The sequence below is a fragment of the Dromaius novaehollandiae genome, chromosome 1 (assembly GCF_036370855.1).
Source record: "Dromaius novaehollandiae isolate bDroNov1 chromosome 1, bDroNov1.hap1, whole genome shotgun sequence".
In the NCBI taxonomy this organism is placed as follows: Eukaryota; Metazoa; Chordata; class Aves; order Casuariiformes; family Dromaiidae; genus Dromaius; species Dromaius novaehollandiae.
The window spans coordinates 4,082,714-4,089,290 of record NC_088098.1 but is presented as its reverse complement, the minus strand read 5'-3'; positions in this window follow the sequence as shown (position 1 = coordinate 4,089,290).

Genomic DNA, 6,577 nt, shown 5'->3' with positions numbered 1-6,577 from the left:
ATAAGTACTGTGCATAGAGAGGGCTAGCAAGTCCAAAGTCATGCAGCAGTTCTTTTTATCAGCTCTGTCCAATCACTTATACAAATGGAGCATACTTTCATTTGCGTATGCAGATACCTCTGCCTACGTTGATTTCCACTACGTCGATTAACACTATTTCTGCGGGAAGGTTGTTTATAAATTCTGTCAGATTATGAGAGGAGTGGAGATCAAGAAGAAAAAAAACTTTTATAGTGGGAATATTCACTAGCCTAAGCAATAAATTTGATAAGTAGCTTGTATTCTCTGATTCAATATTTTGGTTTCCTCAGCATTCTGCTTTTCCCCTCCTCTGCACTGAGGGAAAAATAATGTTCTTTAAAATTATCTGTGATGATACATAAGTCTGAATACTTGTCTTTTTTTTTTTTTTTCAGGTGTTGTTTTGATTTTGTGTTTTGGTAGAAATTCCAGAATTATTTATCCTTTTTTTGCCAAAGAGAAATAGTGAGATTGTGCAGCAAACCTGAGCAGTTGAGTGGGAACAGACGGGCACAGTGGCCAATACGTAGTGTTTTATTGACTTTTTTCACTGGAGTGTCTGGCAAACAGCTGGGAGGAGTGATCTTCTGGGGGAACACCTGCATTCTGACAAAAAGATATGACTGCAACCTCTGTGACCAGTGCTTGAGGTGGGGGAAGGCAATAAAACCCCCCTTACTCAGTCTTTAGATGGATGTTCTTCCATGGTTAGGTGATTGAGTGGGGAGAGGGAGGGAGGAGGGGACCCTTTGGGAGAGCTATAGGAACTCAGTAGGAACAGTACCTCTGTAAAGGGGACTTCCAGAGCTCAGCTCAGTAAATGCTGAGATCAACTGGCATTGCAAGACCCAGCTATGCAGGAGGAGAGTTTTATAGCCTCCCATGTCCTTAGTGCTTGGAGTGGCTGTGATGGATCCAGCTGTCTCTGATGCTTCTGAAGGCACCTGTCTTAAGGAGAGGGTAAGTATTCACAGCTCAGGACTTACGGACAGCTGTGATCCACAGACCCTGTTTCTCATGCTTGAGAGAGATGCCAGGCTGCAGTGCCTCAGTTAGTGGTAGGGTTTGCCCAAAGCATGTTCAGTTGGTGCCAGGATCTAGAGACAGGATTTTGCTTTTGTGGAAGGCAGCAGCTCCCAGATGGTCAGTTTGGTAGCAGCCTGTCTAAACAAATGAATAGTTGTATCACAACCATTTGTCTTCCTCATGGAGGAGTTCCTCCAAGTGTGTCGAAACTAGCTTTGATCTGGTTTGGTCTGGATCCAGTAGCACCAGTTTAGATGTCAGCACAGGTTTTGCTGCTCCAGGCTCTGATTGCAGGTACGCACCTGGTTGGTTGCTCCACTTCAGAGGTATGTCTCTGTGTGTCTTTCCTACTGTTACCTAAGATAAATTTAAGCTAGTGCTGATACTCTGACAAGTGCTGTTTTGTGCCTCTGCTTGCAATATTGATGCATTTTCTGCTCCATTTTTTTTAAGGTATGAGAAAGCTGTTGCCCCACATATCCATCCTTCAGAGTGGGAAAATGGCAACAAAAAATGGTCCTGATACTTCTAAGGTAAAATATATTTGTGTTCAGATATACATTCTTATTGTAATAGGTCATTCAAGGTATGTTCCCTGCCCCTACGACTGAACTCTTAGAATTGTAGAATAATTCGGTTTGGAAGGGACCTCCTGTGGTCTTCTGGTCCAAAGCAGGGCCTACCTTGAAGTCACATCAGGTTGCACAGGGCTGTGTCCAAGCGAGTTTTGAATATCTCCACAGATACAAATTTCACAATCTCACTGGACCCCTGTTCCAGTGTTTGACCACCCCACCTTGAAGAATTTTCTTCTCATATCCAGTAGGAATTGTCCTTCCTGCAGCTTGTGCCTATTGTCTCGTAGTTTTGCTGTAAACCTCCAAGAAGAGTTTGGCTCTGCCTTATCTATGTCCTCCCATTAGGTAGTCATAGATAGCCGCAAAATCCCTCTGGAGCCTTTGCTTCTCTAAGCTGAACTATTTTCTCAGCCTTTTCTCATGCATCGTGTGCTTCAGCCAGCTCATCTTGGTGGCCCTGCACTGGACTTTCTCTAGTATGTCAATATCTTATGTTCTGAGGAGCCCCAAACTGAACATATTGTCCAGATATGGCCTTGCAAGTGCTAGATAGAGAGGAAGAATCACTTCCCTTGACCTGCTGGCTGTACTCTTACTAATACAGCCCAGCATGCAGCTGGCCTTCATTGCAAGGGCACACTGCTGGCTCTTGTTCAACTCCTTGTCCATCCAGTCTTTTCCTGCAAAGCTGTTTCCTAGCCAGTCAGGGCCAAGCCTGTCCTGCTGCATGGGATTAATCCATGCCAGGTGCAGCACTCTGTATTTTGCCTTTGCTGAACTTCAAGGGGTTCCTGACAACCTGTATTTTCACCCTGTTGAGGTCCTTCTGAGTGGCAGTTCTGCCCTCCGGCAGTACTGAGTGCTCCTCAGTCATCTGCCAACTTCCTGAGAGTTCATTCTGTCCCATTGTCCACTAGCAAAGACATCAGAGTCATCGCTTCTGAGTCCTGAGAGATGCCACTAGCATTCAGCTGGACTTTAATACTGCACAGCTCTTTGACCCCAGCAGTTCAGCCAGTTATCCACCCACACTGTAGTCTGCCTGTCCCAACCCATCTCATAAACTTGGCTACAAGGATATTAAGGTCAAAAGCCTTCCTAAGGTGAAGGTGAATAACACCCTCTTTGCTCTCCCCTGGTCGACAGAACCAGTCACTCCATCACAGAACGCAAGGACGCTGGTCAGGCACAATTTGCCCTTCGTAAATCTGTGCAGGTTGGTCCCAGTTGTCTTGTCCTTCATGTATCTGGACATGGCAAATTCAGGACGATTTACTCGGTAACCTTTCTGGAGATTGAGGTGTGGCTTATGGTTCCCTAGATCCTTCTTCTTGCCCTTTGTGAGGATGAGTGTGAGGTTTGCCTTTTTCAGTCAACGTGAACCTTTGCCAGGATAGAGAGCAGCTTTGCAATGATATTGGCTTCTAGAGATGCATCCCATTTGGTCCTGTGGATTTGGGAATGTCCAGTGATCTCTAACTCAGTCTTCTTTACTGTGGGCAACGTCACCCCCCAGACCCTGCTGCCAGGCACGGGAACCTGGGAGGCTCGCAAACAGACCAAACCAGCAAAGACCAAAGCAGAGAAAGCATTGAGTCTCTTGACCTTTTCCATCACTCGATCCTCCTGGTTTGTTCTCTCTTGGGTCCATGTTTTCTTTTGTCTCCCTTCTATAGCTGACATACCTGCAGAAACCTTTCTTAAATATCATGGTGATGAGAAATGAACCTGCATGTTGGTGCTGGATTTTTGTTGCTGCTCTTGTTATTCTCTCATCTGCATCTGTTTTCCCTGACATGTAAGTTAAAAAACTAATTTTGCTGAGCTGCAACAGCTGCCACTTCCCACCACAGTAAATTAAGCTTTCAGAAGACCTCATATTTGGAATTACAGTTCTGATCATAATGTGGATTTTAATAGTCAATTGAGATGCTTATTAAATTATAACACTGTACGTTAGGACTGTTCCTGTAGTGCTTTAGAAATCTCGATCATTTAGTTTTTATTATTTTGTGATTTAATGAACAGAAAACATTAAAACTTAAAGCCAAATGCAAAACAGCTATATAAAAACGTTCTATAAAATTCAGGAAAATGACAGATATAGCTCTAAAAAATTCTTTCCAAAGACACAATTAAATGCCATTAATTTTAACAGAAAGATGAATGTCACCAGTTTTCTTAACAAAGAAAATCTGCTCCTCATTTCTTTACTAAGTTCATAATATCCAGTCTGTACTTTAGTGAAGCTTATCAGCTGGATTTGAAAATGATTCACTCTGGTGTGGTTTTTTTTCATCCGAGTAAGATACAAAGGACAGGATTTTTCATATCCATACACAGGACAGAACAAACCCTTCTCCTGTCTTTAAAGAGTGTGAGTACACCGCAACTAACAGTTTTGTCATTTATGTTACTGTGTGGTTCTATGCTCTGCACCATAGAGGTGTGGCTGCTACACTTAAATTCGATCTTTTGTTATATGAAAGTATGTGTCCAAAATGCTTTGATCATAGACTGTATTAATGGGATGATACAAACAAAGGTCACACCAACCCTCTATTCCTCTGTGGCTAGGTAGGTGAGGTATTCTGAATTATTTGGGGGTGTGATGTCATATAGCAGTCCAGTAACACGAAAATTACTGTGCAAGCCAGTATTACTGGTTATTACCAGTAGTATTACCAAGATTACCAGAGAAACAATAAATTAAAAGAAATAATTGTATTTAGTGGTCAGAGAAGGGTTTTCTTTTTTAGTTTTGTTCTTGTTTAAAAAGGAATATTTTTATATATGCATGTGCATATATATATACACACATATAAATGTGTGCATGTGTATACATATATATATATACAACACACAAGCATCTTAGTTCTCAAAATCCTTCTAAATCAATATAGCAAAATCACTAACTACACTTTATTTTTGTTTGTTTTTTCAGATGTGAAAGACACTTTTGCTTAAGACGCTAGTAAACAAATACATGCAATGGAAGAAATATCTACATCAGAAGCAGGTCCTTGTCACAATTTTTATGCTTAGTATTGCTCTGCATTGTCCTTTAAATGGGACTTTTATCTCCATTTTGAAGCAAACTGAAGATTTATCAGGGTTCTTCTTTTAGTCTGGGTTGTGAAGGCCATTGCAGTATATATCTGAATTGTAAACAGACTCTTCAGTGCAGTTATAATTAGGACTTCAATAACAAAACTGTTACTCTAGTTGCTTTTGTGGGGTTTTTTTCCTCCCCCCTCACTTGAATTTTGTTTTAGGGCCTTCTATTAACTTGCTGTTTACCTGTGACCAACAGTTTTCCTATAGATCAGAGGTCGAAGGTCTATATTTGTTGTCAGTAAAAGGATGGGTGCTTTCACTGTTGCTGCTGTTTGTCCCTTTGTGGTGCCTGCATGCTTGTATCTGTGACTACATGAAATAGTTTCTTCATGTGAGAAGTTTTCTGTGTTCCCAATCCTGTTTGTCCCATTTCTTTGAACAGCATATATTCTGTCACAGCCTCTGAAGAGGGAATGACTGACTGCACAGAGTAGACATGGAGCCACAGGCCACAAGCAGGAACATTGCCCAGCTTCCACAAAGGGATTACGTAAACCTGCTAAGCTACATCTTTGGTCTACTTAATTCATTATGAATTTTGCTACTGATTCTAAAGGGAACCAGATTTGCTTTTAGTATATAGGTTAAGTTCAGAAGCACTTATTATCTGTTCCTCAGTTTCTGTTTTTCTGTAGCATAAACATACTGAAGTCAATAGTATATTGACATCTGAGCTTTTGATTCATCAAGATGCCACCAGTAAAACCTGTTGTAAAGTGGACTTGAGCTTCCTGGAGTAGGCTTGGTGTGGTTCTGGTGTATACCCTTGTAAGGGTGAGGCGGGGGCACCGCCTGGGCTCCCAGCAGGGACGGATACACAAACACAAGGCATACGATGGTCGATATGGAGCATTTATTACCTCTGCGTCTGAACGGGGGTTCCCCGGCGTTTTCCCGATCGAGGCAATAATGGAGCGGGGGATCCCTGGCACCGCTGAGCATCGGTCCAGGGTGAGGAACACCAGGAGGGGCACTAGATGAAGTTTTTATGTACTATACACATGCGCAGTAAGCATGTTGAGCACACTGTTATTCTCCGTTCAAAGCCCCGGTGCGGCACCACCCTGGCACAGGCTCAACTACATGACTATGGGTCAACATGCCTTGTTGATGCTCCTTTTCCCACGAAACGGTCTGGCTAGCTTCCATCGTCTGTCTCCTCAACGTTCTTCTGCACTTTCCCATACAACCCTATTATCATGAGACCATCTGGAGCAAAAGGGGACTTCATTTCTAAGGGAAGCTGACCTGCAGCGATGAGGGTACCTCTTTGGGAGCAGAGCCTGGCTGGATTGCTCATGTAGAAGTGGATTATGGACAAACCGGACAGATGTGAAGGTCTATTCACATACATGGGATTGGCATAAAAATGCGAATTGTCAGCATAATTTCCTTCCCTTCCTGATGCTCCTATCCAGCTTCTATGATCACAATGTATTTTTTATTGGTTTTGCTATTTTTACTCAGTTTACCACCCAATCTCTGTTCTCCCTGCTCTCTTATCCAGATGTCTACTTCTGCATCTTCTGGGAGAGTAAATGGGAGAGCACCTGCAAGGGGGACCTGGAACAGGCAGCAGTGCATTCCTCCCTTCTTCATCCTCCACACAGCCTCTACTTCCATTCCACACTTCCCTGCGGTGCTTGGCCCTCTCCTGGTCAGAGATGAATCCCCCTGGCCTAGGGAAGGGGGAAAGATGAGGGGTAGCAAATTCCAGCAGAAGAAACCCCCCTACACCTTTCAGCAGTGTCTGCTTCCCAGCACAGGTCTTGAAGGAACTAAGGATTAACTAAATGCCACCGCAACAGGACAAGCCAATCTAAACACAGACGCAG